This window comes from Pleurodeles waltl, chromosome 3_1, assembly GCF_031143425.1.
Source record: "Pleurodeles waltl isolate 20211129_DDA chromosome 3_1, aPleWal1.hap1.20221129, whole genome shotgun sequence".
NCBI classification, from domain to species: Eukaryota; Metazoa; Chordata; class Amphibia; order Caudata; family Salamandridae; genus Pleurodeles; species Pleurodeles waltl.
In genome coordinates this window covers 185,979,463-186,004,696 of record NC_090440.1, presented here as the reverse complement: position 1 = coordinate 186,004,696, position 25,234 = coordinate 185,979,463, and positions in this window count along the sequence as shown.

Sequence of the window (25,234 nt, the reverse complement as noted above, 5' to 3'; positions counted from 1 at the left end):
TACTCCTCCTACGCCCGAGGGGTCTTGATCTGGATCCGTCCTGGGGTTCCCTTTGTAGTAGGGGAGGAGGTGACAGATCCTGAGGGGTGTTATGTATTTGTTAAAGGAAGACTGGATGGTACATGCATCCTTATCTGCAGTATCTATGCCCCCAGTATTGATCAAGGCCACTTCTTATGCAGACTGTCTGACCTGTTGTCCCGCTGCATTGAACTCCCTTTACTGCTGGGAGGAGACTTCAATAGAGTTTTAGATAGTGCTCTTGACCGCCCATTCTCCCACTACCCTGCACCGCTGCATCCTCCAATGCACACTCCCTTAGGCAATGGCTGCAGAACTGGAACCTAGGGCTATGTATGTGGATCGATAGACTCGTCTGCACTGCAGACCTTACCTCGTCCATAACACACACTGACTACCTAGGTCACACTCACTCAGATCATAATCCCCAGTATTTACATCTTGACGGGGATATTGGCCCTTCCCCTGTGCCTACATGGCACTTACATTGTGCTTGAAGACCCCGCGCCTCGCGCCTCCGTCGCCAAATGATTAGTGTCTACTTTGATCTCAGCAGTTACTCAGTCAATACAGACTCCTTGAAATGGGACGCCCTTAAGGTGGTCCTTCATGGACACTGCCTGGGGCTGACCTGGAACATGCACCGGCAACTAGACAAAGAGGTTTTGCATATGGAAATTCAGCTGCTACATCTCGAAAGTACGGTGACACATGACCCAAATAGCTAATCATTGCTGTTTGAGACGGAACGAGAACACTCTGCTGTCCCCGAAAGATTGCACTGCCTGAATCTTTCGCGGGCCGCTCTGCTAAAACACATGCCACGGCAGACAGTGCTGTGTCCCTACTTGCCAGGCTGATATAGCAAGACCACCCCCATCGCCTCATTGCAGTGCTGTGGTAAGCCGCAGCCCCCCTACTTTACACACAACAAGAGATACATGATGAACAAGTACGTCATGACACCTCCTTGTACCACTCAGTCACAATTGCCAACCCCGGAGATAGCGACTCCTTCCTCTTTACAATACCTCTCCCTCGGATTACACCTGACCAACAGACAGAGCTGGATGAGCCCATTACTTTATCTGAGATTCAAGAGGCCATCCGAGCCCTTGCCACCAGGAAAACCCCGGGACTGGATGGTTTACCAAATACGGATCCAGAGCTCCTGCAGTCGTACTGACCGCTGGCACTGCTAAATTCTAACTATAGGTTATTGGCAAAAATCATAGTGGATAGCCTAGCACGCAAGGTCCCCGTGCTAGTACACTCAGACCAGAACCGAACCAGAACAATTTACAGCGCTTCTTCCAAATCCCTGAATACACCCGTCACTTTGGTCCCAGGCGGACTGTGTAGTATTAGACCTTGAGAAGGCGTTCCAATAACTGGAATAGCCTTTTCTGTTCAAGATCCTCCCACAGTTTGGTCTACGGCCTTATTTCCTTAAAATGGTGTGACTGCTATACACTTTACTATTGGCCAGAGTCAAGTAGAGCTCCCTTATATCTGGCCCCACTGCTTTAGGGAGAGGCAAGAGGCAGGGTTGCCCCTGTCTCCCCTTCTTTTTGCCCTGACCATGGATCCACTAGTGACTGTCCTACATGTGCAGGGCTGTGATTGGGGTATACCTTTGGGAGACAGGACCCATTATGTGTCCCTCTATGCTGATAATCTACTCATCTATCTCAGAGATGTTTCCCAGCTTTCCACTGGGATAGCCAACACCCTTGAGACTTATGCATCCCTTTCCAGCCTACAGGATAACTGGTCCAAATCGGTTCTTTTCCTGCTAGACCCCATCACTCCCAACCCTGGACTGGTCCTCGCCAATACCTCTCTAGCCTGACAACTTAATATGTTCAGATATCTGGGTATCAAGGGTTATCGTTCAGCCCCTGACCTATTTGATGGTAACCGGATGTGTGCTACCACATCACTCAGAGCTCAGATGACGTTCTGGAAGATATTACCCCTAACGGTGGCAGGACGGGTAGCACTCCTTAAAATGGTCATCCTTCCTCATCTTCTGTACTGTATTATTTTGTCAACCTCCCACTACACATTCCCGCCTCTTTTTTCCAATCTCCTGAGCACACTATTCAGGAATTTATCTGGAATACCTTTCAGTGCTGAGTGGCCCCTCTAAGCTCTACAGGCGGACAGATCAAGGGGGTCATGCGGTTACCAATCTGGAACACTACTATCTGCCAGCCCAATGGCAATGGGTGTTGCGATGGCTAGCCTCCTGCTACCTGGCTGACAGGGACCCACCTGCAATCTTTCCAGCATTTTACAACTGTTCTACCCCTGCGCCAGATCGCTCATACCCCGACTTATGCTTCTGCGCTTGGCCTGTCACTGTTTTCGCAGATTTGTATATCTGTGGTAAACTTTCATCTTGCTGCAGTACCACCCACAAATATTTGCCTGGCTTCTGGATGTAACTTGGACTGGATTGCACTTTGATCCTGCTAACCAGGGGCCAGATGTATCATCATCCCAATTTGCATTTCCTAAATAGCGATTTTTAAGAAATCGCTATTTAAGAAATGCAAACTGGGATGTATGAAAATTGTGATTCGGTAAAAGCGATTTCTTAAAAATCGCAATCGCAATTAGGGAATGGGACTCTATTCATCCCTATGGCCCTGTAGGCCCATAGGTGCGAATGGTTTTGCATTACCTAATTTGTGAATTCCTGTTAGGAATTCACAAATTAGGTAATGCAAACCCCAGGGTGCTGGGGGCCTAAGGCTCCCTTTGATGCACCCCAAAAAGATATTTGTGCACATGTGTGCGCTACATGTCATTTTAAAAAATGCATTTATAATGCATCTTTAAAAATTGCACATGCTTACCACCAAATTGGATTTGGTGGTAATTGCATTTCCTAAATGCCCAATTCGCATTTAGGAAATACATGATACATGTGTTTTGGAAATCGCAAATAGGAATTCCCTATTTGCGATTTCCTATTTAGAAAATCGCAATTTGCGATTCCCTAAATGGAGTCGCAATTTCAGTGAATCTCTATTTTAGCGATTACTTGAAATTGTACTGCGAATGCCTTTCATAAATCTTGAAAGGCATTTTTGCATTTGAAAACGGTCGAATTTTGCGAATGCAAAAATGTTTGATACATCTGGCCCCAAGTTCCCAGGGCCAGTGTTCTTTCCCTAAAACATTGTAAAGGTAGTTGGATACACCCTTAACTACCACTATAAGTCCCTAGTAAATGGGTACCTATGTGCCCAGTGCATGGGGTACTATGGGTAGAACCCTGAGGGCAGCAGCACTTATTTACCCTCTAGGGCCACGCATCCAGATGCACCCAGCACTGTCATTGCAGGCTGAGTGTCCTGGTGCAAACCTAAAACACAAACTCGACATGGCACACTGCCTTTGTGCCCTGTCTACCATACACTGCATTTACTATGGGTAAGACACGCCTCTGGCAGGCCTTACAGCCCTAAGGCAGGGTGCTCCATATTATATGTGAGGGCATAGCTGCATGAGCAATATGCCCCATTGTGTCCTTGCTAAACCTGGGACATAGTGAGTGAACAGAGCAGCTATTTTAATACATGTGCTGGACACTGGTCAACACGAGTTTCCCAGCTACATGTTGGCCATTTTGAACCCAGGGTGATATCAAACAACTCAGGATGATAAATCCAAACTGGTGACAGTATTGGATTGATCTCTAAATGTACCCAGGGGTGGTCTTAGAGGTGCCCCCTGCAAAAGCTAACTATCCTGGCATGGATGCTGACTGGTTCTTTCCAGCATGCCACCTCCAGACAGCCAATATACTAATACTGGGGGAGAGCACTGTCTCTCTGGTTTATAAAACAATGCCCTTCCGGGGTGGAGGTGCTAACAGCCCCTCCCCCAGGAATGTGCATTGCCCTGCTGGTGAGCTTCCCTTGAAACTCGAACCCCAGGCCTTCTGCTAGCAGCAGATGACCTCCCCTTTGGCCTGAGCAAAGGCGGCAAACCACACAAAGTGTAAGAGGAGTGGTCCCACCTGCCACGCACTAAGGTGTTGCCTGAAAGGTGGACCCTCCATTTCATTTTCCTCCATCTTAGATAGAAGGAAAATAGCCAATTAGGTTTAGAGAAGTGACCCTTCCCACAAGAAGTGGTCACTATAGTGGGTGTAGCCACCCAAAGCTCTGAGTTCATTAAGGATATTGGCCAGTATGCTTCACAGGGGTCTGCAGGGTGGCCTGGTTTTTGCAGTACCACAGTGGTGGCTAAGTCCAGTTCTGGGGCAAAATGCCCTCTTGCAATTGCTTCTTGGTGCATATTAGGAAGTGATGACATGGTTGCTGACTGGTTCTTTAAAGCATGCCACCTCCAGATAGCCAATATACAAACCTTGGGGGAGAGCCCTGTCTCTCTGGTTTGTAAAACAATGCCCTTCCTGGGTGGAGGAGCTAACAGCCCCTCCCCCAGGAATGTGCATTGTAAATTGTCAATAATACTCCACTGAGTAGCCATCTGGTCCTGTTGTTTTCCCAGCTTTCAAATCCTGGAGGCCTGCTGGATTTAATTAGGGTAGAAGGGGTGTTTAAGTGCTTGACGCTCGATTGGATGCAAACATGTCAGGAGAAGATCCTTATAAGTTGGTAAAATGCCTCTCTGGGGGGGGGACACACATGAGCGGTATTTAATGTGTGATAGTGTACTGCAAATGTCACTACCATTTCCATTGCCTTAACCAGTTTCTCCCCTTAAACAGTATCTCTAAAGTGGTTATTTCTTGGGCGGTGTCTCTCATCACTTGTTAGTGCAGCAATTTACACGATTTATCACTCTGTTCATATCTTCCCTTAATTGAGGCCATCCCACATTTGTGGTCTCATCAACAGTTAATTGTTGGAGAGATGCCGTGGCCGTGGCTACTCGGAGGGGCATCTCTCTCGAAGGTGCTTCAAGTTCATGACATTAGCCTCTAAGTCAGTCATACGTTGGTCTGTCTCACGTTCCTTGCCCCACAGGTAGGGCCTAGGTGTGCTCTGTAGAATTTCCTCCTATCAATCCTACATTGTACTGTGGGAGGAGATGGAATGTTTATTAATTGCTAGGTAGTGTTTAGAAACTTTATAAAGGAGGTATCTGCGAAGTGCCACACATTGAGGGGCCACATTGGGGGAATACCCCCCACCTCTGGGAACCAGTTCTGAGAATAACAGGAGAGTGGTCTTAAATGTTTAGGGGCAATATATGGGCTCCTGAAGTTCAGGTTAGGTCTGCTGGGAGCAGGAGGAGGTTGATGTGTGATAGTGTTTTATATGCAGCTGACATCTTGGTATAGGCCCGAACATTGGGGGTTCCACACCTTCCAAGCACCACAGAGACCCGTGCCTTCCAACCAGCCCCTCAGATGACCTCTGGTCATGACCCCTGATCCCTAGGATCTCATGGAGTCCATCCTGGGGTCTTCCACATCATTGAATTCCTAGGGGTAACCCTAGTATCAAATCTCAAAACTTTGCTAAAGTGTCTCTGCTGGGGAGTGGAGGGACATAGTACTCAGAAAAGAGATTGGGCACCCTCAAGGGTATCCTCCATCACAACATATGCACCTAGGGGATCATGTGATACTAATGCATTAGCGATCAGAAATGCTTTGTGTATGGTGACTGCTGTCCCATGGGAACGTCTTGTATTTCGAGATTGGAACACCCTGTCATACCCATAATGTGCTAGGAGGGGGCAGCTATTCCCCAAAAGATGCATGTCTTGTAGAAACAAAACAGCTGAGACATGCTTTTAACAAACCTCAGGGCCACTGTACACTTAGTATGGTTGTTAAAGCCACTACATTCCAAAACCTGATTGTAAACTCTTGCATTCCTTCTCACGACACCATCCACAAAAGATAATTCTGCCCATACCATCCTGTAATTTGGCAAATATTTTTTGACATGGTCTGCCTGACTAGTGTCGTTAGATAAGCACTCCAATATTTGCTTCAATGCTTAATTGTCCCACACTTCCATTCCCCACCAGTTATGGCTCCTTTGCTTGATCCACTCACGTCAGCACCAAACATTCCTCATGCTCAGTTTCGTCCTCTGCATTGTCTAGCTGAGGCAATGGTAGATGCGACAAACAATCCACATTCACATTCTAGACGTCAGACATGTATTTTAATGTGAAATTGATTCCTGCAGCTCATATAACCATTTGGCTATTCTGGGTGTTGCCTTCCCTGCCCCCTTGGTAGAAAATACTTACAATAGGGGCCCATGATCTGTATGCAACTCAAATGTAGTTCCCCACACATACATTTTCAAATATGTCACACCCCACCAGCATGCAAGTGCTTCCCTCTCTATTACTGAATAAGTCTCTTCAGCTCCCTTCAGTGTGCGCGAAGGGAATGCTACAACTCTTTTGCAACCATCTTTCTTCTGCATTAATATTGCCCCTAGACCATATGCATTAGCATCTATCACTACAACGGTTTCATCTTCTGGTTTTGAAGCTACAGCTTTTACTATAGCTGTTTTGATTCCTTCAAATGCATTTTGGCATTCGGCTGTCCACTCAAATTGTATTCCTTTTTTCATCAATACCCTCAGCACATGTACCTTCTCAGCAAAGTAATGCACAATTTTTGAATAATATTCAGCTAACGCTAGGAAGGAACGTAGTTGTTCCTTATCCGTGGGAGCAGATGCACGCTCTATGGCTTTGCGAAGTTTCAATCTGGATTTTATCCCCACTCTAGACAATGTGTGGCCTAGATATTCTATTTGCTTTTCTACAGATTTGCATTTGTTAATGCTGACAGTTAAACCGGCATCTTGGAGTTTCGCTAATGCTACGTCCAAAATGCCGTCATGCCCTTCTTTATCACCTTCCCATACCATGATGTAGTCTTGGAAAACCAAAACATTTTCCACCCCTTTCAACATGTTGCCCATCAACCTCTGAAATACTACAGAAGTGGAAGCTAATCCGAACGGCAGTAGCATTAACTGAAAGGCTCCCTCAGGAGTAATAAACAATGTTAAATTTTTAGATTCAGGATGCAATTGCACCTGATGAAATGCGCTTGCTAAATCAATGGATGAAAAATATATGGCTTCCCTGACACTTGATATCATTTTATTGATATGTGGCAAGGGATGCCGATCTACCCATATGTTCTGATTTAAATCTCTCAGGTCAACGCTCATTCATAACTTGCCGTCAGATGTTCGTGCTAGGACAATGGGACTAAGCCACTCTGATGATTCTATAGGGTCTATCACCCCAACACTGCATAGTCTGTTAAGTTCATCCTTAAGTTGTTCTCTTAGCACTAAGGGAACAGTCCTCACTTTGTGTACTTTGGGATACTTTGCTTTCCACCTTGTGTTCATTACTCCTTCAGTATTCGTCCCACTGGAATCTTCAGTCAACAAAACTCTGTTTGAATGGTTGGGATTTAAGATGAGGCCCAATGCCTTTTGCTCTCTCCACCTTAGCAGTACTTTCCCTTTTCCCACTACATAAATCTTCCCTTCAGCCTGCCTATCTTGTATATGATTTTGCTTTTTAAAATACCCAAGCAATGGTAATTTCACCCCACAGTATCCTTCTGGCTCAACATCGGGAAGATGTAATAATTTGTGCCCATTTTTCCCATGTTCCTTTATCAATTATGGTATATGGGGAACACAAGTCTGCCCATACCATAATTTCATGTTGATTGATCCTGATTACGAATTAGGGGACACAACCCTTCCTAAAACTTACCCACAATGTCATTGCACACAAACAATACTTCAACACTGTCATCATCCTCCTCCTCAGAATGTTCATCACAGCCCTTACTCACCACGTTCACCACTTTCCTACCAGCATTGCCGGTGTCCGATTTACACATCCATGAAAAATGGACTAATCTTCTATACTTGAAATATTTTGCTCCAGTAGCAGGACAAATTTCTGCATCAGCCGTGTGCTTCATGCTCCCACACCTATAGCATGATTTGTTTTTCTTTATTAATCGTACCCTTGCCTGATGCCCCTTGACATTTCTTTGTTTTCTGTACTTCATTCACTTTGTCAAATTCTATCTTTTCTTTGTGGTTTTCTTCATTGAGTTCCTTCACATACTTAGATGTGTTTTCTATCCATCTCTCAATGTTTATAGTCTTTTCCAAAGAAGGGTCTTTCAATTCCAGCAATCTTTCTTGGATTTTGACACTACTTGCTCTATTAATGAGTTGGTCTCTTAGTATTTATTCGTGTAGGTCTTTCAACCTACACGCGGCAGCCAGCGTTCTTAATACAGATATGTACTGTTCAACACTTTCCCCAGGGAGTTGTGACCTTGAAAAAAAATGTATGTCTTTCCACTACTAAATTCTTTTTTTTCAATAGTTGTATTCTAAAGCCTTCATGGCATCCCTATACTCATCATTGTTTTGCTTCCTCAGTATCAGATGTTTCCTCTCTTTCTTGAATGTTTTGCAAAGTACGCGTGGGCTTGGGCAGCATCTTTAAAACTTTCCTTCCTTCGATGCCTAGATTATGTTTAAATATTGCCAGCTTGTGTGAAGATGGGAATACTTCACCGCCTATGGCTTTGAGGTAAGTTTCAAAGGACTCCCACCAGTCCTCCCACAGCATACCTGGGGTGATAGGATTGTATTGATGAAGTCTCCATAGCTACATGCCCTGATAGGAAAATGCACACACACCGTCACACAATTAACACACAACCAGTTTTCACATCCTACAAGCTTTCCTCAAATTGTCACCCCCCCCCCCCCCCCCACCATTTTCACCCTTTTTTCTTTTTTGTTGATGGGGGATTTCAGATGAGCTAAATATAAAAGTAAAATGTGCACTCAAACAAGGAAACAATCACTTTTCCCTCACAATCCCCAAAACAACTAGCTAAAACAAAAGAAGTAATCACCGATGTCTTCCCTGAAACTGTGGATTTCTTTGCTTACATGGTGGAATAAGCTGAGGCTCGATAATGCCCCCGATCAAAAGAAATTCAGCTTCTTATGTGTGGAGTAAACATTGCTTGCCACCTCGCTTTCAACTTGAATGCCTATCATCATGGGAACATCAGTGCCGTCATGCCTCTAACTCAAACGGCCGTCGTCATGGCAACCTATGAGCATGGACGTCCTCCTTACACAATCTACACTTCCTTTTACAGATCGTGTAATGCACGTCTTTTCACTTGTCGCGCTCTTCCTGTTCCACTCGTCACGCTCTTCCTGTTTGTGCGAACTCTCCGCTCGGACTCCGGACTTTTGAAAATTGCTGCCACGCATCCAACATCACTGATATGAACACTCATCGTTTTTTACTATGGAGCTGCAACTCTCACGACTCTATATCAGGACCGAAGGCTCAGATTATGCTGTCTCTTTCTTTACTGAATCTCACAGCAGCCAATAAAATACATTAAACAAAAAACGACATTTCCTACGATGCCCAGAACCAGGATATGGCCGTTGTCTCCAAAGAATCAGGTAACCCCGTTGACACAGACATTCTGCTGGGATGGGCTCAGAGAGCCGTGTGTCAGTTAGGTAACACTAACTGCGCCATCTCCACTGAGAGACGTAAGTCCATCCTGATGCGGATGGATCCTAAATTGGTAGATCTGGCCTCCTCGGAGGCAGGACCAGCAGCTGAAGGACTCCTTTTTGGCTCGTCTTTTATTAAAGAGCTAGCAAAATTTTGTTCCACCTTTTCCACCCTGGACAAAGCTCAGTTGTCACTTAAAAAAGTCTTTAAACGTGGCCTTTTTCTCAGGGCTGGGCGTTATGGCGGATGAATGCCCGGCCGGGGTTCTTATACCAGTCCCCAAAACTACTACCCCAGAGGCAGGGGTAACTGGTCTGGTGACCAATCAGATGCTACCTTCTACCCCTCTCGCTCTAGAGGAGGTAGGTCCAGGTTTCACAGGGGACATCGCAGAGGACAGCAAGGAGTGATACAAGACTCTTCCTTTTCTGTTAAGCATTATTCACCATTCTCAAGTTACACTTGGGGGAAGAGTGGGTTTATTTGTGGACAAATGGAGAGACATCTCAGGAGATCCTTGGGTTCTTCAGACGGTAACAGGTTTTCATCTCGAGTTTACCAGTACTCTGGTCCAATTGTACCCCCCTGCACAAATGTCTTTTTCCCAGAAAATCAGAGTTTTATAGACGTAGAAGTACAAGCTTTACTAAACAAAGGAGCAGTAGTTTTTTCAACTCCTCACCCTTCTGGGTTTTGCAATTCAATTTTTGAGGTAGACAAGAAAGGCGGAGGACATCGTCTGGTGTTAAATCAAAAAGACTTCAATTCTTGGATAGTGTACAGGCACTTCAAGATGGAAGGAATTCACATGTTGAGGGATATCCTTTTAGAGGGAGACTGGATGGTACGTCTAGATCTAAAGGATGCGTATCTCTCCATTCCAATTTTTGCTCTTCACAGGAGATTTCTCCAATTTCAATGGAAGGGTCATTGTTTGGAGTTCACAGCTCTACCGTTCGGCCTATCCTCGGCCCCCTGGTGCTTCACGAAACTGTTGAGACCAGTGGTAGAATGGCTGAGAACCAAGGGAGTTCGACTAATAATTTACTTGGACGACATCTTATTGATGGAGCAGGAACCTCAGACCTTGTTGACGCACTTGAACTGGACAATCAGTCTTTTACAGGATTTAGGTTTCCTTATCAATGCACAGAAGTCATTGTTCAAACCAACTCAGATGATAGAGTTTTGGGGTTTCAAGATAGACTCAGTTCAGTCTCAATTGATTCTCGCCTCGTTAAAAATTTGCAACATCAAGAGGGAGTTGAGATCCGCGTTATCCAGCCCAACTGTTTCCCTGCGGAACATTGCCCGATTGGTGGGTCTGTTGGCCTCATCCATTCAGGCAATTTTTCCTGCCCCCCTGCATTACCGAGCTCTACAGAGGCTGAAGATTCAGTACTTGAGACAGGGCCTGAGTTACTCGGCTTTGATCCCCTTGTCATCACATGGAGGCATGGAATGGCAGAGCCATTTTCGGTTCTCACCCGGAGATTGTCATAGAATCAGATGCCAGTCAGTGGGGATGGGGAGCCCGCTGCGGATCAGTAGTGACAGGAGGCCGTTGGTCACAGACGGAGCAAGGTCTCCAGATCAATTGTCTAGAGCTTCTAGCGGGATCATTTGCAATAAAGAGCTTGTCTCCTCACAAGACAGATTGCTGCATCCTTCTACGAATGGACAACGTCTCAGCAGTGCGTTATGTCAACAAACTGGGAGGAACGAGGTCCAGAGTTCTCACAGAGATAGCCAAGGAGTTTTGCCATTATTGCTTGAGTCACAGATTGGTGGTCCAGGCAGAGTACCTCCCGGGAGTTCAGAACACCGTAGCAGATTGGAACTCCAGATATCTGATGGATGCCAGCGATTGGAGACTGGAACCGATTATTTTCCACCAGATAGTACAGGAATGGGGGCCTTGCGAGATAGACCTCTTCGCCTCTCGCCTCAATGCTCAGGTTCCGAAGTTCTTCAGTTGGAGACCGGATCCCCTGGCATTAGCGACAGATGCCTTTCTACAGAATTGGTCCCCTTTTCAGGTTTATGCGTTTCCTCTGTTTCTATTGATTCCCAGAGTCCTATCTCAAATTCAGAGACAGAAATCAGACCTGGTCCTGGTGACCCCGTTGTGGAGGTCTCAGTCCTGGTTCCCTCTTGCGCTCCAGTTAGCTTGTGCTCCTCCTTTGCTCATCCCTCCTCGCCAGAATCTGTTATTGAGTCTGGAGGGCCTTCAACATCCATTGATTGCATCAGGGAACTTAACACTGATGGCTTGGATGGTTTCAGGGCAAGATGGAAAACCCCAGGCATTTCACAACAGGCTGAGGACTATATCAAGCAAGCCTGGGCCTCTAGCACTCACAAGAGATATACATCTGCATGGTGCAGATGGGTTAGTTGGTGCAATGGAAGGGGTATCAATCCCATGGAGTCAAGTATTGAGTTAATAATACATTTTTTAGCTGAATTAGCTTCTTCAGGTCTAGCTTACAGGACGGTTAACAATTTCAGATCAGCGTTATCGTCGGGTCATAAACACTTTGATGGTAGACCTGTAGGGGAGCATCCACTGTTGAGAGGTATTCGTTTTTCTAACCCTCCTCAGGCCAAATATTCGGTCTTATGGGATGTTAACATTGTGTTGAAATTCATAAATGCTTGGCCCAGTAACAAATATTTATCCTGCAAACAACTGTCGGCTAAATTAGCCATGTTGTTATGTTTAGTTTCCTGCAAGAGGGTTTCGGATGTCAGAGCCTTAGACTTGTCTGGGAGGATTTACTCCCCCGAGGGTGTTACGTTCAACATTTCTAGAAGAACTCAAACTAATTGCAGGTCAGTATCTTACCCTTGGTTTCCAGATAATTCAAAGTTATGCGTTGTGCAATGTTTAAAGGATTATGAATTGGCTACAGAAGAATTCAGACAAAACATGAATGGTCAAGTACTAATCTCTTTGCAGAAGCCTTTTAAACCGGTTTCCTCAGCCACTTTGGCAAGATGGTTAATGAGTGAAGCGGGTATTAATACCAGTCAATTTGGAGCTTATTCTGTTAGAGGGGCTATGGCATCAAAATCATATGCTTTGGGTTCTAGTCTTGAGGAGATTATGAAGACAGCAGACTGGTCTTCTGAAAGTACTTTTCTTAAATTCTATTTTAAACCTGTGATGGATGTAGCCTCTGTTATTGTTAGCCAGCTTTGAACTAGCATAATCTGAGCCTCCGGCCCTGATATAGAATAAAATACATTCTAGCTTACGCTTCAAGAATTTTCAATTCTATTAAGGACACGGAGGCGAGGATTATCCCTCCCTCAAATGAATAAAGAAATACTGTTAATGTATAGATGTATATAACCTTTCTTCATTTATACCCTCCCTGTATTATGTTGGAGTTTGAATTTGGGAAATACATTTTGTTGGTTTTGTCTACCATTTGGTGGTATTACCTGTTTTATTTATTACTTATCCCAGGTTCGGATCAGAAGAATTCCTGAGAAATTTATCCTGATGTCTAGCGGTTGGACATGTTCTGCCTTAAGAAGTTAGAAGTTTCTTCACGATCGAAGTTGGATGGTTTATTGATAGTTGTTGATGCAGATGAGAGGAGTTTTTCGATTCTACGGATACTGAAGAAGTTTTCGTTGGGAAAAGTTAAAAAGTTATTGGTTTGGACAAAGAAAGAGGATGTGACGTTTGGGGTTACAGCTTATGTGGGCTAAGGTCATTGTCGGTGATTGGTACATGTGATGTACTGGTTCTGGGCATCGTGGGAAATGTAGTTTTTTGTTTAATGTATTTTAATTTTATTTTAATTGGCTGCTGTGAGATTCAGTAAAGAAAGAGACAGCATAATCCTCGCCTCCGTGTCCTTAATAGAATTGAAAATTCTTGACGCGTAAGCTAGAAAATTTGTTATTCTCCCTTAACAAGAGGTGTGCGCTGGTGGGGAAAACAGCTTCTTCCATGCACTCCGCCCAAAATGGTCCAGGCACAGAGTATGTGTCACGGTTTCGGGCGGGTCTGATCAGGACTTTGGTTGGGACACCCTTTGAGGTCACTGAATATCCTAAAGAGGTAGTACACTGGGGCAGAGGAGCAGCTAAAGGCATACACAGAAAGGACAGCTATGGATAGGCACAGGAAACAGGAAAGTAAAAGCAGAGCAACCCTTGTGTGAACAAACAGGAAACGGATTACCAGTGGACAAACACGCTGGGGTTGTACACAGAGTAAGGCGCAGAACCTCCCACAGTGACAGGGAATCTCAATGCCTCTGTGCAGTTTGCTCTTACAGATAGTCACCCTGCCAGCCCCATAGAAAGGAGGCAGCAGAAGTGATTCTGTCTCTGGACCCTAGAGCACAAACAAGGATAGTACTTACATACACAGGACACGCTCTTGTGGGTCCAGCTGGAAACACAGTGGCGATTCCTGAGAAAACAGCAATAGCACACTGTCACTGTTAGGCACGAAATACAACGTATAACACTGGACAAGGATGGGGGCTGGAATTGCCTCCTGGAAACCAGGAGCCAACCCCAGTACACAGGAGGACACGTATAGACTGGTGAAGACTGATAGAACACTTACCAGACACAAAGAACCAAGAAGAAACAGAAACAGAAGGGAACAGAGAGGCAGAGGCAAGAACTAGGAACAGGCTCAGGCTGAAGCAAAGGCGGGTCTAGGACTTGAAAACAGGGTGCAAACTTCTGGCTGGGACAGACAGAAACAGGACTGGGAAACTGAGAACAGGCTCTGGCTGGAACAGGCAAGGACAGGACTGGAATACAGGGAGTAGGAAATGAGCAGTAAACAGGACTGGGAAACAGAGAGCAGGTTCAGGCTGAAACAAGGCAGGAGCAGGGCAGAGAAACAGGGAGCAGGCTTTGGAAGAAAAAAACAGGTACAAGGCTAAGAAGTAGGGCGCAGACTCTGGCTGGAACAATCAGGAGCAGGGCAGAGAAACAGGAAACAGGATCAGGCTGGAACAGAACAGGAACAAAACTGGAACACCATCCGACAAGGGGTCTGTAACACAAAGGAATTGATGTCCGATGCACGACGGGGAGCTTGAGGAAATGGCTGCTTATAAGCAGTTCCAAGCTGGGCTGCACAGGAGAGGTTTCAGGTGTGTGTGGTTTCGGACACTTGCAAGTCCTGGAGGAGAGGATCCAGTGAAAAGGAGCAACTGGACTTCTCCCATTGAAAACAATGGGAAACAGAATCCAGGTTTTCCTGACTACCAAGCTGTGCATTATGGGATTTGCAGTCCCAAGAAGCAAATGTAGTACTATACAAGTGTACCATGGTGAAAAGTGAAACAAACAGGAGTCAGCAAGGGACTCTAGATAGGTGTTCAAGGTGATTCCCAGGCTTCTGACAGTCCCCTTACAGCGCCCCCTGGAAATGGGACGACCGAGTCGTAACAGTATGGAGCAAGAACCAGGGATAGTTCGTTTTTAAAGATGAATCTGTAGATTTCTTAAAGACACTGCTGATGTTTGTATTGTTGTTTTCACCATTCCATCCTCATCACCAGTTCTGAGTAATGAGGAAATGTGGTACACAAACTAAGGGGGGTCATTAAGACGCCGGCGGTCGGTGCAATAGTGGAGGTATTACCGCCAACAGGCTGGCGGTACCTACCTCCACTATTATGACATTGGTGGTTTGGCCAAAGCCAAACCGTCAAGTTAACACACCGACCGCCATGGCGGTAACGACTGCCGGGCTGGAGACTTCAGTCTCCAGCCCGGCGGCTGTCACTAGTCCGGCCATGGCATTTTGACCCCGCCCACCGCCATGGTTTCCGTGGTTTCTGTACCGCCACAGAAACCATGGCGGTAGGCACTATCATTGCCAGGGAATTCCTTCCCTGGCACTGATTGGGGTTTCCCCCGCCCCCTCCCAGAAACCTCTCTCATCCTCGCCCTTCCCCTCCCGACCCCCCCATATATACACACATACACACCCATACACACATGCATACACACATTCACCCACGCTTTCATACATTTATACATACTCACAGCAACACTCACGAACATACATCCATGCACACACGCACTCACATGACACAACATGCACGTACACATACATCCACTCATGCACACACGCATTACACATGCATTCACGCATTCACACACAGTCACACACACCCCCCCATACACGCACACACGCCCCCCACCCCCTCTCCTGTCGGGGAACCCGACTTACCTGCTTTGCAGGGGGTCCTCCGGCAGGAGACGGGACGCTGTGCTGCTGCCAGCAGCAGCGTCCGCCAGCAAAACACCACCAGGCCGACTCATGGAACATGATACAGTAGGCATTGTTTTGCTGGCGTGGCACTGCTGCTGGCAGCAGCGCCACCTTACTGCAATCCTCCGCCATGACCGTTGCCGGAATTCCGCCAGCCTCCTGGCAGAATTCCGGCTACGGTCATAATGCCATGGACGGTCGGTAGCCACGGCGACGGGATCTTGGTGGCCGTCGCTGTGGCGGTAGGCGGCATTTGCCGCCATTCTTGTAATGAGGGCAATAAGAGTTTATTGAAGTTATCCAGCAACTACCCCTCTAGCACCTTGCCTCTTCAACCACAACCTGCATTCTAACTGTTAAGTTCCATATGGAACACAACACTGCAGGCGTTCCGTTAATGGGCATCATTGATGCAACAATTGTCTTAATTGAGCCTCACAACTTAAACCAGGCAGTAGCGTCTTGATGAAGGATACAGTGATGCTGATGAGTAGTTGCAGAATTCTTCAATCTAGTGACTTCAATGTTATTGGAAGAGTAACCACAATTATATCTTTAATTGATTAGACTATAAGAGAAGATGGTGGGCTCACATCACTATTCGAATACAGCACTAAACTAGTTGAGGATTTTTTTACTCAGACTGTACAGCAGATAAAAATTAATTCGTAATAATTCAGTTTTGGGAGATGTAATTAATGCATTTTTTTGTTATATTACAGGTTACTCCCCTGAAACATACTGATGCATGTCCGTCACTGAGCATCACTGGACTTATGGAAGATTATTTGCACTTTGGTATGTCTTAGGTTGGAAAATATCTTGTTTAGAGAATGTGATTAAACATATTCATTTTCTGTGATATACGACGGCCTTTACAGAGACAAACTGGCATAGGATAATGGGACTTTGCTTTTTATTGTAATTATTTTAATTAATCCTTAATAAACATTTTACTACAGCAGCAGTGTAATGACATGCCACAGCTTTTACCAGTGATAAAATGGCAAACCAGGATAGGAGCTTTATGCTTTCCTTCAGACTGTCCAATACGCTGGGCTTCTTCATCAGAATTTCAGCTAATGAAATACCTGGATCAGTTGAACATAACTGCAAAGGCTTTATGTATTTTTGGCATTTATGGGCCTGTGCCTTGCTACTGCCACTCACCCATGTGTTCCTTTGTTTGCTCCAGTCCTTGTTTATAACATCAGCGCTTTCTTTTGTCATGAGCGAGTCCTAAATTCTGTAATCTGGCAGTCATAACTCCTGTCCTGAAGAAGCCAGTATTATAGGATTGAACAATTACAGACCAGTTTCCCTGCTGCAAATTATGTATTAACTGCTAATACACCCTTTCACAAACATGCGTTATATGCGGAAAGACAACCCCTTCTTTCAATCAGTGCTTTATTGCTCCACGTCAGAAAAACTTGTAACTAGTGTGGTCAGATAAAATGCAGTCAGCGATTCTTGTACTAAATCAACTTTTTTAAATATACCAATGTTTAAGGAATGAATTGTGAGAGGACCATTTGCCTGTCTGAGCCAATTGGAGCTGATTTGTCAAGATAAGTTGCTCCTAGAAGCTGATTAGAGAAGAGGCTTAATTTTCCTCACTAGTTGGTGCTGGACAAGCACCAACTGGACAAGTCAGGTGACGACATAAGATGTTTATTTGATGTAATACACCTCCTCGGAGCTCTTCACCGAATCTCTACAGATAGGAGATGCACTGTAAAAACAGAGAAGAAGATTGGAGCGACTTTCTTTAGTTTTCAATCACCATTCCTACTAAGTAAAGATTTACAACAAACAAAGGTATGACACAGCAGCAAATGTTCCTTCCTGGTCTCTAAGTGTAACACTACATACATTTCCATGTTGGGAACTATGAAACTAACACAATTCCAACATTTCAGATTCTAGACCACTCTTGCATACTCCTGCAGAAAAGTTCAAACTTAGAAATCTTTATTGGTGGAGCTGGCTTTATTTAACCAAATCACCACCTCAAGTGCTGAGAATTCAAAGGAAAAAATGCAGAAGTGCATCACGCATGGACTTGAGAAATATGGTAACTATGCATGCCAATATTTGGAAACAGGAGTATAATTGGGAAAATGTGTAGTCCCCATTGATGTGAATGTATGTGGAAGCAATTTTAGGCGGAAGAAATGTAAAATAAAGCCAATTTTGTCTTTAAAAATGGTGAGTTGTACACCTGCATTCGGTTTGTTGGCATGTATGCTTATACAGTTGCGTGCAAGTAGTTCACATCTTTTGTGACAAATTATTATTTCAAATAAATACTTGAGTCAGCATTCTCTTGGAAAAATCCTGATGCAGTGCACACATGCATGCATAAGTATTCATTATTCTGGTATTATGTTGCATTTTACTAATAGTTGTTTCTTCTTATAAGTACTTTTCCATAGGGTAAATCAACTGAGAGCAAGATCTTGTATGGTGAAGGTATTGAATACATGATACAGAGCTTGCTTAAGTGCCAGTTCAATGCGCAAGTAGCTTGTCCATTTGAGATATTTTCAGGAATTATGAAACATGTATTCCTGATTTTAAAATGGGTTAAACAGGATTGTAAATCTCAGCATGAAATGCAAAAAAAACAGACTGGATGAGCTGCTCAAGCACAGAAATGGGACATTTAAGAGCTCTGCTGAATCACTGGAAGGCAGATTTACTAATTTGTCATGCAGTGCAGGGCAGTAAGCAAAGGTGCTGCACTACGCTGCATTAAAGGGAGATAGCAGAAATGCACCATTTCAACTACGAAATTTCACATTCCTGCTGACTCCTAGCGCTCGCACATTGGTACTCTCTAGCCCTAACGAAGGCAGCCTTGCACCATGGTACAATGTTGCCTGTATTACAGGCAGGATTGTTTTTGTGCACCAGCACAGTTCGCCCCTTTGCATTGTGGTAAATGCAGTACAAAATGTGTGCTTACTTGAATATTCACTGTAGTTTTTCACCAGAGCTGGTGCAGTAAGTGCTGTACATCTCTAGACATGTGGTTCTGGATTTTATCCTTCATCAGTAGAGATTGCTAACGCGTCCCTCTATGATAATTTATGACACATTAGGACTCGCTTTAGGCCAATTAATCTTTTGACCCAGTTGAGAGACACCTTAGGACGAGATAGGTAATCAATATCTCAATTAATACGTCAATAATATCATCAATATTTATCACAACGATGCATTTCACTTTAGACAAAGTCATTATTCAACTCAAGACGCTACCATGACCTTGCAGTTATGAATAACCACACCAGTTTAGTAGAATATTATGAAGTTTATTCCCTATTGATTACAATTCTAAAAGCATGTGTGTTAATCTCAAAACCAAAACACTCAATAACATCGTCATAATTTGGTGACTTGAATAAGACTTCATCAAAGCAAGGAACGCAATTTTTAGAACATAACACAGCGTCAACATGGGTCAACTTTAGCAGAGTGTCATTAACGCGTCAGTTCAACAAAGCATAGATTCAGTCATTTGTCTATTTGCGTCAGTGTAGTGAACCCCTGTCCTAACCACTGATTAGCATTAGCATGTTGGGCTTCATGCAAAACAATTTAAAACACCAATTTGGAAAACATCTAACTTTGGTCCCTGTCAAAAGTAAGCAGTTGGTCCCTAGAAAGGAAAAGCAAACAGACAAATCACAATTTCATTGTCATAGTTACCCTCCAAGGTTTGGGTCAGCACTCAGGTTCAGTCTTCATCTTCAGGACATCAGTTGATTCGCCATCAGTCAAAACTCAGCTCCCAGGAAAAAGGGGGGGGCACTTCCCTCATAAGGAGGTAAAGTGTAGAATGGGCAATCTAAGGAAGAGGATGGTTCTAAGTAAATCAGCAAAGTCACTAGGCAAAGTGACAAAGTCTCTGGATCAAACCGACAGCATTTCCCTGACCAATCTCTGATGATTCCCTGTGTCATGGGTTTTTATCCCTTTTTCGTTGTACATTCCCCTAAAACTTAATTGGTCCAATGTTATACCCCACTATCTTTAGCCAATTAGAAAACGGGTTATGTCATTAATCTTTCACCCCACATTAGTTCACAGATATTTTATTGGTCCATATGATTGATGTCTTCGGAGGTAGCACGTCCGGTATGATTTCATCCTTCTGTAATTCTTTGCACATCTTTTGGTCAGTAGCTCCATTGTCTTCACCGGTTTGAACGACCTTATACATTATACTAATCTACACTGTTGCATTTTGGCTAAACATTTCTACAAGCAATATGAATTTCATGAGAACGGATCTACTATGGTTACATTCAACTTCTAGTTTGAAGAAAACAAGAGGTCATGTCCTTTTGCGAGTCAGCAAACTGCAAGTTAGGAGAAATACATTTAATATGAGAGCCAGGCAGCTAGGCTTCGGCTCATGCTAACTTAAGGCCTACAAAATTTATTAACACTATTTCAATAATGTAATCATTAATAATTAGTATAAAACTTATTCAATTACAATAATTCATAAACATTAGTCATTTTATTAGTCCACATATACATTGGCGGCCACTCCCCGTAGTCACATTTTAGATGCACATTTTAGCAAAACCTAATAATACAGTTTCTATGCGGCATTATCACACATTAATTCATAAACATTTTATGTTAATATAGATTATATAAACTACACTCTCTCAAGATTAAAAAATGAATTTTGTCAGGGGTTGTTGAGAATGCTGCCCCAATCCTCTCAGGTCTCAGTACCTCTCACTGGCACACAAGTGCATCTCCAAGAGCTTGTCAGCTTGCTTGCTCAAGGGAGCCTTTTTAAACTGAAGGGGATGGACGCACACTGCCTCACATCACTGCACAGTTCACCCCTTTGCATTGAGGCAACTATGGGGTCTGAAATACATTCCTACACCTTTTGGTTGTGACATATTTGTGCTCCAATCAGTCTAAAATGACAGACTTTTGCTAATAAGAGATCATGTATTTGTAAACTGTTTTGATTTTGATATTGATTATGATAGTGGCATTTACAGGTCTATATTAGGCTATAAACAGTCCAATCCTTGTGGGTTTTTAATTTTTGTTTAGGTGTTGACATCTGCTTCAACTACTGTGCTCTGAATAAAGTGTATGACATTGGAGGATTGTACATTTTCAAATAAATAAATACTTGATGGGTCTCAACCAACTAAGACTCAGTTACAAGACTAAATGTATGAATTACTATTTTTCATTTTAGCTTGTATTTTATTTGTACTTTTACCTTAATTAGTGTACGTGTTTGCATTTCAATTGTATATACTAATGTTTGAATTACCTGGAATTATGAACATACTTACTAGAAACTAAGGGTGTTTTTCTCTGTTTTCTTCTTTGTTGTTTGCTCTTCCCTTCTTATTTTGGTTTCCTTATTAAAATTAATATTATTAGTTTAAAGTTTCAGGATGTTAAGGAATAAACCACTGCACATGGGAACTGATTATCATTTTCAATAACGGTACAACATATCTTGTTGGTTTGATTAAAGTTTTTAGGTTTATGGACTTTGAAAAGACTACTATGTTTTAACATAGCATCTATCTATCTATCTATCTATCTATCTATCTATCTATCTATCTATCTATCTATCTATCTATCTATCTATCTATCTATCTATCTATCTATCTATCTATCTATCTATGTTGGTATTTACAGACCTGAATAAGTTCTCTCGAATGAAACACATTGCCTGTATTGCTTTTTCAGTAAAGAAGACGTTTATATAATGTATAGAAGTCAATGGATTCAACACACTCTTGGTTCTTTAACTGAGTGCTCCCTGAGTGATATTGTTGGGCTTTTCAGTTTAGACAGCAGTATCTTGAGCAGGTTGTACTGTTCAGGGTTATACCGATATAAATTGTGGGAACGGATTTGTATGTGCTGTATTTCTTTGCCTAACTGCTTTTGTAAATTGGTCTCAGTAAATCTACTCCTAGGTGTGAGACTATGTGGAGCAGAGCAACTGCTCAGATCAATCAACACGTGGCTTTTACAGGGTCCCACTTTCCAGATGGGAAGACCGGGAAGAAGGATGCTATCTATGCAAGCCGTGGAATTACCCTGAAAATGGAGAAAGGCAAGTGCACTCTGTATGAACGGGTGTTCCACGCTCGCACTTTGTTCATTTTTGGTCACATGGGGGCCCTTACTTTTGGACAGCTAACTGTGGGCAAGACAGCAAACTGATAGGAAGAACCGAGCCAGAGTCTGGCATGGTTTTAAGAGCCAAAGCATGAGCTGAGCCATCATAAACATGTGGTGTGCATATATTACATAACAAATGCATGAAAACTTGACCAACACTTATTTAAAAAAAAATGTATTTAGCAGTCACTTTAGTACATTAGACATGTGAGCACTTCTAAATGTCAACTGAGAACTAACCCGCTACCTTGATGACATTGCTATTAGTGACAAAAGATGCAAGACAGTAGTACTGCGCCCCTAAATATGAACAATGCTGTTATTACAGATGGAGCAACTTTATAGTCTACTAAGCATATGCAGGATAGGTTTTTGAGCAGCATGCCTCCAGAACTGATTCACTGCAAGGTTCAAGGGGCTCTCAGATGTGATGATCATAGAAAAGAAGGTCCAGTGGAGTAAATTAATTACATAGGATCACACAATTAGGTCACACGGGAAAGTCAGGTTTGATCCCATGTTTCCTTGTTACACAATGTACAATTGAGGCACTCGACATCTCCTTCTATCTCCCTTTTAACACCAAAGGTCACCTTGTGTTGTCTTTGAGGAACTAAACTTGTACATCCTGTTAAATAAAAACACGTATTACATCCTAAATCAAGCTGACATAAGAACTCTTTCTACGAAAAAAAGTTACCGTAAGCGAATACAGGGCACTCTATTTTATGTTGATATCGCTGGCTAAAACAAATGATCTCAGAGATACACAGTTACACATTTTCACCGAGATACAAAGTAAAGTACACAGGTTCAGACAGACTTTCACTCAGAGCCCACACTGGCACACGTCACTGCAAAGTATCTGCATTCTACGGGGCATTCAGTGATTCTGATGAGCTGATGGTGAAGATGCTGGGGAGTTGTATGAACTTTCTCTTTTAGAGAAGTAACACAACTATTGTTTAAACCGTCTAATAACACAACAGACTGAAATTCACTAGCATAAGATCCCCTTTCAGGGCACTTCCAGAGTGCCTTCACTGTCAGCCCACCTCAACCTTCCAGGGGGTAAAAATATGGAGTAAGACCACTGGCACAGCACTGGCCAGCCCCTTCTCTACTGCAAGGACTAGTGATTGAACTTGGAGAAGGAGGTGAGCAAGCAGGGGAGAAGCCACATGAATGCTTGGCTCGTTTTTGACTCCAGAGGATGCCAGGCTGGACCAGACCCAAGCATCTGGCTCGAGCCCTCAGTGGCTCGCCTGCACCCAGGACCAGTGATCACAAACAGTTTGTTCCTTGAGTAAACAGCTTCATTGATATACTTCTTCACTCGCATGCTCACCGTGAACATGGCTCCCATGGCAAGAGTGGCTGCTTGTGCATGGAGACAAAGGAAACATATCTTGCATATTCTAACTATACTCTCTTCACAGAAAAGGAATTGTGACATTCTCAGGGCCCAAGTCACTAAAAAATGTTATATATTTCAGAAGCAAAGTCTATGCAAACAGCAAATTTATAACTTTTTCGAATATTCATAAAAGTCACAGCCATACACTAGACATATCTGTGACTTTCATAAATGCCCTTATGTGCAGCAGTTTCCCATAATGCAGCGTGTGAGGTATGTCTGCTGTGGGGAAAATCCACTCTTGCACTGTTAAAAAAAATGTAACAATTATTTAATTCACGATGGGAACATTTTTCATATGAAGTAACCCCTTTCTCTGCAGCCCTTACAAACAGGGCTTTTGCGGGATACATTACAACATGCAATGCATCAATTTACTTACTGTTTTAATGAGTGAGTTTAGAAGTGCAGTAGTTGTAGGATAATAATTGGAAATGCTTGTGAATACCTCAGAGCTTAAATTTTGCATCTCTTCACCCCATTTGCGTTTGCCACTTCCATGACACTTTCATGGGTAAAAGCATTTGCCAACACCAGGTCACAGTTGGGCCTGGTCTGAACCTGGACATCCTTTCCTGATAGAAAGATACTCTAATCCTGATTTTTGTGAATCAGGATATATAATTTCTTAGCAGAGATTCCCGTGTTTGCACATGCATGTAACACATATGTGTACAAAAACAATTATGAATCCGCTTCATAATAGAGTTTGAGAATGTAAAGCTTAAGATAAATCACTTACAAAATCTCTGGATAAGAATTAGGTAATAACAAATTTGTACACTGTTCGCTCAATACCTTCTTCAGGTAGAGAGAAAGAATCATGAATGGCCTGTGACATTTAACCTTGGGGAATACTGGGCAACAACTAGTTTCCCTATCGGGAAATGGAAGAGAAGTCCATCTGCAAAAGATACCTACTGTGGTCAACAGTGCTTAATTTGTGCTTGTTTTCGGGGCGGAGCACCAGCACTTATTTTTGAGGGCCGGCGCTTAGTTTTCTGTCTCAAGCATTTACTGCAAGCAAAAGACACCTATGGGAAAGACGGCGGAAGAGAAAAACGTAAAAGCTTCACAATGGGAGAAAGCAGAAAGCTTCAAGAGTGACCTGAAGGGGCAGGGAGTGGCTGTAATGAGGCTCAAGATGGCTTCAGGATTACGCTGCCTCAATATTCCGTGTTCGTACACTTAATTGAAGCAGCCGCGTGTTTAAGAGGAGGGCTTTGGGCACCGCCACATTTTTAAAACACAATAACAGACCTGAACCAAATTATGCTGTAGGTGCAAGTGCTTAACTCCAAGTCCCAGAGCCTTACAACGATATCTGCAGGTTGGACGGCTATGTATGGCCCGACATCAAGGCATATGTAAAGTCTAATTTTGTTATTTCGGCTACTTGGGCTGGAGGGATTCTGCCCCTCCTGATTGCAAGTGTAATGTTTTGTTTAGCTCTTTCACTGCCAAAGCATTTTTTCTTAGAAAATGTAGTAGTAAACATTAATACAGGGCAGCAAAAGGATTATTTCCACTCAGAAAAAAAAGAAACCAGTTCCTCTTGCCAAGATAGCGCAGAGACTTGACGGGTGCACCCAGATCAAATCAGCAGTTTCTGCCAAACGAAAACACTGAGCGTTTAGCATAAAGAGAGAATAAGGCCCATATTTATACTTTTTTAGCGGCGCATTTGCGAAAAAATTTTACGCAAAAGCGGTGCAAACTTTTTAAAATACAATTGTATTTTGTACGTTTGCGCCATATTTGCATCAAAAAGTGGCGCA